This window comes from Rattus norvegicus, chromosome 9, assembly GCF_036323735.1.
Source record: "Rattus norvegicus strain BN/NHsdMcwi chromosome 9, GRCr8, whole genome shotgun sequence".
NCBI classification, from domain to species: domain Eukaryota; kingdom Metazoa; phylum Chordata; class Mammalia; order Rodentia; family Muridae; genus Rattus; species Rattus norvegicus.
This window is the reverse complement of record NC_086027.1, coordinates 104,019,419-104,031,396: the sequence shown is the minus strand read 5'-3', so window position 1 is coordinate 104,031,396 and position 11,978 is coordinate 104,019,419. Positions and strand designations below refer to the sequence as shown.

At 38.0% G+C, this 11,978-nt stretch overlaps 1 pseudogene; it reads right to left on the bottom strand.

The window, feature by feature from the left end:
- Positions 1 to 410: 410 nt before the first annotated feature.
- On the bottom strand, positions 411 to 9,528 carry Czib-ps1 (CXXC motif containing zinc binding protein, pseudogene 1; annotated as a pseudogene).
- Between the last annotated feature and the right edge of the window lie 2,450 nt (positions 9,529 to 11,978).

Genomic DNA, 11,978 nt, shown 5'->3' with positions numbered 1-11,978 from the left:
AGAGACGGAGTTGGGGATTTAGCTCAGTGGTAGAGTGCTTGCCTAGCAAGCGCAAGGCCCTGGGTTCGGTCCCCAGCTCCGGAAAAAAAAAAAAAAAAAAAAAGAGCTGAAGAGACTTTGTATCAGGTGTGTGCAAACTGGATCCAGTACAGAATATGGATTAGAAAGCAAAGACCTCCAGCGTCCACTCTTACTTGTGGAGGAAGTACTGCTCAGACCACCTTCAAACATCACTGCTGCACCAACAGGGGCTTTATTGGTGGGACTCAGAACTGTGGCAAACCCTGGCATGCAGATTATGAGGACTTGGTACAGGTGCTAGGAAAGCAGAGATGAAAAGCCTTCATAGGAACTCCTGCTTGGGGCTCTTTTTCTTTAAGTTCTTATATGCAATATTGCAGGCAGACAGTTCAGCACTTCAGAAAAGGACAGGTGACCTTGAAGATACCCACAGACTTCTGAGCTTTATCATCAGAGTCTGTCCAGTCCTTTTCTTGTAGATTAATGTCACTGAAGACTGTCCCTGATGCCACACCTTCAGCAGGAAACCCAGCCAGGGTTAGAAGTCAACTGGTTCAAGGCCCCAGCACTCAAGCTCTACTATTGTCTTGAACTTCTCATTGTCTTCAGCATTGTAGGATTTGATGGTGCAGCTCAAAATTGCAATAGAGTTCTCCTGTGCACACAGCTTGTAGTTATGGACCATGGAAACAGTGCTTTGGCCTCCTTTTAGCACCATATTGTCCATCAGCCACTTCTCTGAAATACAGTGAGTGATATAAGTGATATATTGCCACTTCTCTGAAATCTCACAACAATTGCCACATTTCATTTTCAGGTACCACCGGAAGTCCTCGCCCACTGTCTAAAGGTTCATGACATTCTCCAGTGTGACAGTGCAATTTTCTGAGAAGGGGATGGGAGAATCTGAATGCATGGCCTCAACTATTTGCCACATTCCACTCCTTCCACTTTTCAGCACCTCACAGTACCTTCTCCAAAATCGATCATATAATTGGTCACAAAACAACCCTCCACTGATACAAGAAGATTGAAATGATCCCATGCATCCTTCCAGACCACCGTGGCCTGAAATTGGTCTTCAATAACAGCAAAAGCAACAGAATACCCACCTACATGTGGAAACTGAACAGTTCTCTACTCAATGGTAATTTGGTCAGAGGTGAAATAAAGAAATTAAAGACTTCCTGGAATTTAATGAAAATGTTGACATACCATACCCAAACTTATGGGACACAGTGAAAGTAGGTCTAAGAGGAAAGTTCGTTGCACTAAGTGAACCGCTAAAGAAACTGGAGAGATCTTACACTAGCAACTGAACAGCATACCTGAGAGCTTTAGAACAAAAAGAAGCAGACTCACCCAAGAGGAGGAGAAGGCAGGATATAGTTAAACTCAGTGCTGAAATTTCATTGAAATTGTATTGAATTTATTACAATACAAATAATCAGCAAAACCAAAAGTTGGTTCTTTGGGAGAATCAACAAGATAGATAAACCCGTAGTCAAACTAACTAAAGGGCCCAATGGCAGTATCCAAATTAACAAAATCAGAAATGAAATTAAAAAATCGTCAGATCCTACTACAAAAGCTTATACTCAACAAAACTAGAAAATCTGGATGAAATGGATGGTTTTCTAGACAGATAACACATACCAAAGTTGAATCAAGAACAGCTAAACTTTCTATACAGGCCCATATTCCATAAGGAAATAAAATAAATCATTAAAAAATTCCCAACAAAAAAAGCCCAGAGCCAGATCTATTTAGTTCAGAATTCTACCAGACCTTCAAAGAAGATCTGATACCAGTAGTCTTCAAACTATTCCATAAAATAGAAACAGAAGGAACAATACTTAATCCATTCTCTGAAGCCACAATTACTCTGATACCTAAAGCACACAACAACCTTATGAAAACAAGACAACTTCAGACTAATTTTGCTTATGAATATTGATGCAGAAATACTCAATAAAACTCTTGCAAACCAAATCCAAGAGTAATCAAAAACATCATTCACCACAATCAAGTAGGCGTTATCCCAGGGGTGCAAGGTTGGTTCAGTATATGAAAATTCATTAATGTAATCTACCATATAAACAAACTTAAAGAAAAATATCACATGATCATCTCCTTAAATGCAGAAAAAGTATTTGACAAAATACAACACTCCTTCATGTTAGAAATATAGGAGAGATCAGGAATTCAAAGCCAATAACTAAACATAATGAAAACAATTTACTGCAAACCAACAGCCAATATCAAATTAAATGGAGAGATATTGAAGCAATCCCACTAAACTTGGGGACAAGGATGCCCTTTCCCCATAGCTATACAATGTAGTTCTCTAAGTGCTAATGAGAACAATAAGACAACAAAAAAGAGATCAAGGGGATACAAATTGGCAAAGAAGAATTAAAGGTATCACTATTTGCAGATGATATGATAGTATACGTAAGCTACCCCAAAATTCTACCAGAGAACTTCTCCAGCTGATAAACAACTTAAGCAAAGTGGCCTCATACAAATTTAACTCAAATAACTCAGCAACCTTTCTTAATACAAATGATAAACAGGTTGAGAAGGAAATAAGGGAAACAACTCCCTTCACAATAATCACAAATAATATAAAATAATTTCAGGTAACTCTAACCAAACAAGTGAAAGAGCTGTATAAGAACTTCAAATATCTCAAGGAAGAAATCAAAGAAGATCTCAGAAAATGGAGAGATCTCCCATGTTCATGGATTGGCAGAATTAACATAGTAAAAATGGCCATCAACGGAACAGAACTGAAGACCCAGAAATGAACCCACACAACTATGGTCACTTGATCTTTGACCAAGGAGTTAAAACCATTCAATGGAAGAAAAACAGCTTTCAACAAATGGTGCTGGTTCAACTGGAAGTCAGCATGTAGAAGGATGAGAATCTACCCATTCTTATGCCTTTGTTCAAATCTCAAGTTCAAATGGGTAAAAGACATCCACATAAAACCAGATACACTGAATCTAATAGAAGAGAAAGTGGAAAAGAGCCTTGAACTCATTGGCACAGGGGGAAATTTCCTAAACAGAACTGCAATGGCTCATGCTCTAAGATCAAGAATTGGTAAATGGGACCTCATGAAACTGTAAACCTTCTGTAAGGCAAAGGACATAGTCAATAAGACAAATTGGTAACTTATAGAGCTTAGAAAATGTTGGAAAGTTTATGGCTATCAGAATGATACACAGGGCAAATCCAAGAGGAACTGCAGTCATGTTGCCAAGATTGTTGTGCTTTCTGAACACAATTACTCGCAAGTTTTTCTACAATTAAAACTTTGTTTCTGTGGGACCTTATTTCTAATTTCTATGAAGAACTCTAATCTATAAATTGAAATGAAGAAAGATGAAATGAGTAATAGCAAGAGGAGGTAAAATTAAATGGTTTTGCTAATCCATGTGCATATAACAAAGAAGTAACTATAAACTCTGTTTTAATATGATGAACTTATTAAGATATGTGTGATAAAGTTCATAGCACTCTCCTTCCATCATAGAGAGACTGATTTTGGTTTTTTTGGATGTCACCATTCTAAGCACCTATCTTTGGCAAAAATTGGTACTCGAACTTTTGTTTTCTATAGAATCCAGAAGAATAAGCAAGAGTATATGAGAGGGAAGGGGAAAGGGGAAGAGGTTATATTACAATCTATGACAGTGACATAAGACAAAGTTCACAGGGAAAGGAGAATATTGAGAGGAGTAAATTATCTATGTGGATGTCTAGGATTGATTGTGGAGCGGTGATATATAAAAGGGAGAGGCACCTGAAACCTGTGGAATTGAAGGTTTTTTAAAAAGCAAGAAATGCCAGGCAGTGGTGGTACATGCCTCTAATCCAAGCAGTCATGAGGCAGAGGCAGGCATACATCCAGGGCTGTTACACAGAGAAACTCTTTCTTAAACAAAACAAAAGAAAGCATGAAAAGAATTGTAGCTTTGGTGAGCTATTCTTAAGCACAGCATGACTTTTGATTAATACATTATTTTGAACTATTTTGAAATTATTTTCAATTACTAGACACTGCTGTACTAGTCATGGAAGTCATAAAAGTTTCAATAATTTCATAAGATCATCTTTCTCTTAGATTGTGTAGACATTTGGCCCTGTAGACATTTCATAACAGACCTGACAAATTGGCTTTTCCAAGTACCTAAGCACCAAAGTCCTCCCTGGGGCCTTAGCAGTCTGGTGACGATAGCACTATTCCTCATTTCTGACATTTGTTTAAAAATTGTAACTTCTCCCATAATGCTTTGGAATCAATTTTCTCTTTGTCCTCCCTTATGGAAACTGTGGGGTTGTTCTATGGTTCCTATGATGTAGAATCAACAAGCGTATTTTTATGGTCTTTTGCCAACAAGTAATTGACAAAGATCACAAGTACTTGACTTTTAATCTCAGTGATTTTTGAGATAACCTGCACAGAATTTGGCTACAAATTTGTTACCTAAAGGAAAGCTTGATATAGAAAGATGCAAGTAGGTAGAGGTTGTGTTAATTGGCTATTCTAGATTTTCTTAAATCAGGTTATACTTTTATATAAGAATAGAAAGTGATTTATCTAAACTCAAATAATTATGCTTTCTTGGAGAGTGATGAAGAGATTTACACTGCTTAACATGTGATTTCTATGCTGGTTTCTGTCTTTTTGAAGAGCAAATAGATTTCCCACTCAAAATTATGTCTGTGCACATCCTTTCCAGCATGTGGAGAAAGAGGAACACTCCTCTATTGCTGGTGGGATTGCAATCTGGTACAACTACTCTGGAAATCAGTTTGGAGGTTCCTCAGAAAATTGGAAATAGACCTCCCAGAAGAACCAGCTATACCACTCTTGGGCATATAAAAGATGACCCACATGCCACAGGAAACAAGCTCTATGATGTTCATAACAGCATTTTATAGCCAGAAACTGGAAACAGCCCAGATGTTCCTCAACGGAAGAATAGATACAGAAAATGTGGTTCATTTACACAATGGAATGTTTCAGCTATTAAATAAGAGGATATAATGAATTTTGGGAGGCAAATGGATGTAACTAGAAAATATCATCCTGAGTGAGGAAATCAGACTCAAAATGACACAAATAGTATGTACTCTCTAATAAGTGGATATTAGCAAAAAGAAAAAAAAGTACAGAATATCCAAGAGACAATCCACAGAACTCAAGAAGGTTGACAAGCAGTAGGGCCCAAGTGGGAATGTCTCAATCCTTGGGAAGAAGAAAAAAGCAATCACTGGGGTGTCGGAGGCAGAGAGAGGGAGGGGTTTAGGTGGGAGAAGAGACACGGAGGGGAAGGCGGGAACATGATCAGGTAATGAGGGTGAAGAAGGCTGAAATCCTGAGGGCTAGCCAAAAAAATGGAAACAGGCCACCTTAGGAGTAGAGTGTGGGGGGACCCTCTAGAATGTACCAGAGACCTGAGAAGTGAGAGACTCTCAGGACTCAAAGGGAGGGACCTTGGATGAACTGCTCTACAGAGGAGAGGGGAAACTTATAAAATCCACCTCCAGTGGAGGGACAGGATGTCAAGTGGGTTGCAATCCCAGAGTCAAAATCCCTGACCCAGAACTGGTCCTGTCTGAAGGCAAGGACAAAAATAGAGAAGAACCTGAGGGGAAGGAGGCCCACATTGGGATCTAGCACAAGGGAAGGCCCAGGACCCTGATTCTGTTACTGATGCTATGGTGTGCTTGCAGAAAGGAGCCTAGCATGGCTGCCCTCTGAGAAGCCCAACAAGCAGCTGAGTCAGTTACAGATACTAATACCTAAACAATAAACAGAAACCTGGGACCCCTGTGGTTGAATTGGGAAAAGCTGGAAGAAGCTAAGGAGGAGGGCTAGCAGTCTCAACTGACCCGGACCCCAGAGATCTCTCAGACACTGAGCCTCCAACCAGGCTTCATACACCACCTGATATTAGACCCCTGACACATATACAGCAGAGGACTGCCTGGTCTGGACTCAGAGAAGATGTACTTAAACCTAGAGGGACTTGAGGCCCCAGGGAGTTAGGAGATTTGGTGAGGTGGTGGGATGGAAGGAACATCCTCATAGAGACTGGGGAGGAGGTTGGGATAGGAGAGGTCTGGGGGGTGAGAGGAGGATGAAGACTGGACTGTAAAGAAAGGATTAAAGAATAAAAAATATATCTAAAAAAGAAAGTAATTCAAAAACTTTAATGTCAGTTTCCTTATAGAAAGTTTTGTCTTTAACCTTTATATCATATGTTGCTTAATTAGTTGATAATATAATTCACTGAATGATGAGTGATTGTATAGGTCATAGGAAAAGAAGATTTAGGGAGACAAGTTAACCCTGTGAAAAAAGTTGTGTCTTGAGACTTAGAGTTTTATGTTGAAGAGATAATTGGAAATAACAGTGTCAGAACAAAATAGGAGTAAATATATGCAATTATCTCTGTATTGGGTCATACATGACCTACTAGAATGTAAGTGGACTTACTTATAAATTTAATCTACTGGCCTACTTGATTTGTATGAAAAAAATCTGCTGTCAAGGAAAATGTTAAGACTTAGAATACTTAAGTAATGAAATCTAACAAACTAATAAGCCTATTCTTATTAGAGCAGCAGCTTATATCAGCAAAATTACAATCTATTCTTTCCCAACAATATTTAGTAGAACTATTTATAACTATCAAGCATAAGATTGTAAAATAAATGAGTGAATATATCTAATAACAGAAATATTTTTATAATGTAAAAACTAATAAGCTTGAATGCAGATCCAAAGCTACTCAAGGAATTATAGACATCATAAATAAAATTATTAATGATAAATATAGTGATATGGAAGACAGAAATAGAAATGTTGGAGAGTCACAGAGGTTCAATCTGTCATTTCACTGTACATATCTTCATTGAGAAATATTTGCCAATATTCATAATTATCAAGTAAATGCATCTATGTAGCACACAGATAATATAAAGTTAGATCTTTGACTTCAGGCATATTTTTCAGCTCCTGACTCAGATTCGTCACTTGGATATTTGTAAATATATATAAATATACTTACACATATTATATATATCACATTGTATACCACAAGGTTGAGACAAAAATTTATGTACTAGCATTCTAACCAGCTTTCCTCTGTAAATTTTCTCCCTGTCAGGATTTTTATGTCAAATGACTTTCAGTTTCAAATATCGCCACCATTCTTCCCCTAAATTCACGGCATCTTTTACATTAATTTTATTGCATTGCAGAAAACAAAATATATGAGTGCATGCCATTCTTCCTGATATGAGATTGATGTAAAATGTCCCACTCCTAGGAAGACAGAATATGAAGGAAATGCCTATGAGGACTCATATTTCTTTGAGCGCAGAGTTCTCCTCATGCCGTTGCTTCCTGAGTAACTGCTGAGCCAATGACAGACTTAAGGTAAAACACAGTGACAAACTAAATGTTAAACAGTATTTTTCTTCACTTAAGGAGACACTTGGGAAGAGATATATCGAAATAAAGTTGTTTAAGAAACCTCCGTATATGGAAATGTTCTTGGTATAAATATAATTAATTTAATGTATACTTGATAACTAATAATATTCATACTAAATTTAGTACTTTAACCAGCAAGTAGTCGTATGTGATTAAGAATAAAGTTGAAATTTATTCCAGAGCAAATTCTATCCTAAGATGATATGCACTATAAAACTATAAAATGCATTTAACTTTCTTCATACAATTTTAAACGAAATGCATCTTCCTCTGAATAAAGATGATAAAATTGCAATAAACAACCTTTGAGAGCATCTATTGTTAGCTAAATAAGTAAACTAATAGAGTTTCAGAATAATATATATGATATAATTAATACATTTCATGGAAGCATATGTATCATTTTATTTCACAGGATAGTTGGGGCTTATTAAATGTGCAAGTCTATTTGCAAAAACTATGAAGTGGGAACAACATGACTGCCTTTTGATCATGAATGAATGATGAAAATGTAGTATAAATACGTAGTGGAATTCTATCTAATTGTGAAGAAAAATGAAAACTTAACATTTGTATTCAGATGAGGGGATTAGAACATACACTCCGTGAGGTAACAGAGTCCTGGAAAGACCAACATTCTATGTTCCCTCAGGAATTTGGATTCTTGTTCTGAATATTTAGATGGAAATGTTTTCTCTGGGGTAACCACAGAATGCAGGAAAAAATGGACTATTGTTTGGGGGTCTAGGACTGCAGACATGGAGATGTTAGCACCCGGATGCGAGAACAGAGGAAACGTGAAAAGTGGGGAAGAGGATTACATTGGGAGATGGAAAGGAGTTGGTGATGAAGAGAGACAGAGAAGGAGTGAAATGACACTAAAGTCGATCTAAAAGACTGCAGGGGAATGTGCTTTTATATTTGTTAAACATTTGGTTGCCTTGCCTGGCCTCAGCAGGAAATGATGCAACTAGCCCTGCAGGAACTGGTTGTGCTGTGGTGGGGAATACTAAGGCCGATCGTCCACCTTCTCAGAGGAGAAGGGATGGGGAATGAGGGGAAGGACTGTGTGTTGAGGGGAGAGGGAAGGAGGCAGCTTTTGGAATGTAAGGTGAATAAATAAATAAATAAATAAATAAAGTAAATAAATAAAATTTTGTTTAATATATATATTATATAATATATAATTATATATATAATATAGCTATATATATATAATTCCACCCAGGTTGATAATGCTCCACCCTGGAGTCATAAACTTGCCCATAGAAACCCCAGGGTTTCGCTTTAACTGTTGATGAGGGAATCTCCATAGACTTACGAGATGATATGTCTGTCCTCTTGCTGTTGACCTTTGTTTCTTCTCAGAAACGGAAGGTTAGTCACTTTTTTGCTGAAGGTCTCAGAAACTTCAGGCACAGGACTTGACTGACTTGAATTGACACAGAAGCCTCATCTCTGAGTGCTAAGACTTAGTTTTAGAATAATTTTACTCAGTAAAACCTATTGTTATTAAAATTTAAAATTAGAGAACTGTTTTTAAGTTAAAGGTAGTTCTAAACACTACCTTTAACATACAAGACATATAACATTAAAGAGAGAGAAGAAATAAAATAATCTTTAAAAAGCAACATTGAAATGCTTAAATATCTCAAATAAAAGTGTTAGTAAATGTCCATAATAATTAAAATGTATTCAATTCAATTAAAATAAATTAAGCTTCGTTGGGGATTGGTTCTAATGTTTTGATTGTCCCCAATTGGTTTTTGATAGATTAATAAAGATCCCAGCGACTAGTGACTGGGAAAGGGGAGACTTGGCGGAACCTTTAGATTTACGAGGAGTAGGGACTGGACAAAAGGAGAGAGGAGTTGCTGTGATCTGGTGGGAGACAGATCAGATTTAGAGCCACAGGAGAGAGCTCCGACTAGTTGTGTAAAAATTCGCTTAAAGCATGCTGAGGCAAGGATGGGTCGGAAGGTGAGCATCCTCACGAGGTGGGGGGAAGGGAGGAGGGGATGGGGAGTTTGTGGAGGGGAAACTGGGAAGGGAGATAACATTTGAAATATAAATATATAAAATAACTAATCAAACGAAGAATCATAAAGAGAATTGCTTAAGTGGCCACTGGCTACTTCCCTGATTGGGCCTATGGTAGCAGGGCAAGGGTTAGGAGTGCCCAGGCTTTGAGGCAGTCAAGGCATTTTAAAATTAACTGGTGTGTGTGTGTGTGTGTGTGTGTGTGTGTGTGTGTGTATGTGTGTGCGCGTGTGTGTGTGTATGTTTGTGTGTGAGCACATGTGTGTGCATGTGTGTGTGTGCGTGCGTGTGTGTGCATGTGTGTGTATGTGTGTGTGTTTGTGTGTGCATATGTGTGTGCATGTGTGTGTGTGTTTGTGCGTGCATGTGTGTGTGCATGTGTGTGTGTGTGCATGTGTGTGTGTGTGTATGTTCCATTCATGAATCCAGATATATCCTGGGCAAGTACACGCATGAAACCTACCAGGAGCAAAAGAGATAGCTAAAAACTTACCACTACAAAACTATGTTAAAATCAATAAGTGTATTGTTATCATATATAGATAAAAAAACCAATGAAGCAGCATATTTATTAATCAATTTATGGGCCTTGGGTAAAATTGCACTGATTTGTATTATCTTATTAATTATTTATAATTTTTGAGACAAGAAAGCATTTTTTATTACATATGCTATTTAATTGTGTCAGCAATGACTGTCGAAGTATCTTTTCTTTTTAATTGTTTGGCATCTTGTCACTTTTGAACAAAACAAATGCCAATAAATATTACAAAGAGATATGCCTAATGCTTCTTGTTGTCTCATGCTAATTTGGGGGCACTCAAGGCTGTTTGTTGCCCCAATGAAGAGAGGCTGTATGTGAGACACTGAATGACCCTGTGCCCTGTTAATTTTGATTGGTAAATACAGATGCCACTAGCTAATACCTGGGCAGAAGAGATCTAGGTGGGGTTTAGGGTTTCTGGGCTTGGAAACAGGAGGAAAATAACTTGTAGAAGAGGGAGAAGAAGAATGTACAGGAGGGAGAGGAAGAAGCCTCCATGGGTTAGCTGAGCCATAGAAACCCAGAGTGCTGCCCAGTTGGAGTTGAGAGCAGCCTAGTGAAACAGCATAAATTGTAAGCAATAACTCAGGGTTATGGATAAGAAAGTAGGTTCCAACAACCTGGAGCGTAGGCAGCTGCCCAGCTTTAACGCTGCATTAAGGCATAGTAAAAATATAAAGGCTCTGTGTGTCTTTCATCTGGAAACTCAACAACCAGAGGTGGGATAGAAGCCCTGGCCCAGGATTCTTTAATATTCACTACTACAGAGATCTAAGTGTGAAGGTTCACTCATGTTGGAAAAATTGCATTTGGCCTCGCAAGCATGACAATAGCTAAACAATAACAATCAGAGATGGTTGAAGGCAACCTGTGCATGCACTGTTCCTACCAGGAAAATGCCATAAGTAAACATTACAGCCATTGACCTAGGATGAATATAAAATGTGCACTGTGTTGACGTTGTCAATGCTTCTCAACAAAATAATAAATTCCCTTATTAATACTGTCAAACACAGTGCATTGCATCCCATTGCACAGCATTACATGACTATATTTGTAAAATTTTCTTTAAAATATTACATCTATACATCTAGTCAACATTTGTTAGAGGGAAGTTTGTGTCTACCTAGGGGCTGAGGGGTGATGTTCTGAGGTGACGGAATCATTCTGTATATTGATGTTGGTAGTAGGAATAGAAGAATATGTATTTGGGTCCAGAGAGTTGGCTCAGAAGTTATGAGCATTTACTGCATTCGCAAATGACCTTGGGTTGTTTTTCAACATCCAGTACAGTAGAAATTCTAAAACCCCAATGCTGAGGACCCAGTGTGCTCTGACCTCCTTGGACACGTGCAAGCACAGAGCACACATAAAACACACACACACACACACACACGCACACACACATACCACACACACACACATACACCCAAACAGACACACACACACACAAACACACACACATACACACAAACATACAACCACACACACATACACATGCACACTGAAAAACAAACATTCTTTCCACAAGTACATATTTGCCACAGTACCTTGTACTCTTAAACTTAAAGTCATTCAACTGTCATTCAAGGTTTTTATAGTTAATTTCAGTAAATTGCATAACATATGTGATTTTCTTTTAAAATGATGTTGATCAATGATGACCAAGTTGCAGTTTGCACACTTCTGTGCACTCTTTGCACAGTTGGGTGACTACAGTTGACAGTCATGTTCTATACATCGCAAAGCTAAAATAGCTTTCTATGTCACTGTCTGTGGTACAGCTGCCTACAAGAAGATTGTCATAAAAACCCTTATAGGGAAGAAAATCCTCTTTGAGAATGGACCTCAGGG